The sequence below is a fragment of the Lipotes vexillifer genome, unplaced genomic scaffold, assembly GCF_000442215.2.
Source record: "Lipotes vexillifer unplaced genomic scaffold, Lipotes_vexillifer_v1.1 scaffold740, whole genome shotgun sequence".
Classification (NCBI taxonomy): Eukaryota; Metazoa; Chordata; class Mammalia; order Artiodactyla; family Lipotidae; genus Lipotes; species Lipotes vexillifer.
Window position 1 is genome coordinate 278150 of NW_006778610.1, and position 742 is coordinate 278891.

General features: G+C 36.0%; 1 protein-coding gene across 1 annotated transcript in view; it reads right to left on the bottom strand.

Annotated features, from left to right (window-relative positions):
- Positions 1-329: 329 nt before the first annotated feature.
- The window catches only part of VCAN (versican), a 114988-nt gene continuing 114575 nt past the window's right edge, over positions 330-742 (bottom strand). Inside the window, exon 13 of the mRNA XM_007451706.1 lies at positions 330-742. This exon is cut by the window's right edge and continues 1559 nt beyond it. The gene's annotated coding sequence lies outside the window, so the exon portion shown is untranslated.

Here is a 742-nt window from a genome sequence, read left to right on the forward strand (position 1 = left end):
AGACGTTAACAGCCTCTCTCTTAGGCTTGTTGGGAGATGATACACATAAAACACGTGGCCTGGTTAATGGGAAGAATTCTGTAAGTGTGACCTATCACTTTTCCTATTGCATGTTTCCTTCATGATTGAGATTAATGCCTAAGAATGTATATGTAAACATTATCCGAATTACTATCTCAATTTTTGCAGGGACATTTATAATCACCTCTCTGCTAGCCATAAAATCATATCATCCAAGCCAGCAGCTTGTACTTCATGATAGATCTAGAATGGAAAAATGTTGGTGCAAGTAGGGATTAAAGTTGTAAATAACCAGACCAGTCACAGCATAGTAAAAGAAGGATTTTAGGTTTCTTTGGCGAAACAAAAGCAGGTATAAAAAGTTACAAAGATTTTAGATTTTCATTCACAAAAAAAAAAACAGTCATTCACATTTTACACTATACACGTTATAATATAAATACAGGAACGTATTATGTGCATTGTAATGAAAGAGGAAAAATTAAAACCTAATAGGTAGACACAGAGTTGTTCTGTGCTCTAGAACACCCAGAGGTGGATCACATTTAACGCAGCAACCAAGGGAACTCGCCTAAAGACAGTGTGTATGATTGTGGCTACTGTGGTTCCTTCTAAGTCAAAAGAGGTTCTGTGAAAAAGAATCCATGTTGGGTCTGCTCTTCACCTATTTGCATTTTATTTGTCGTCTTCTCAAGATCATTCTAACTAAAATTAGGGAAAG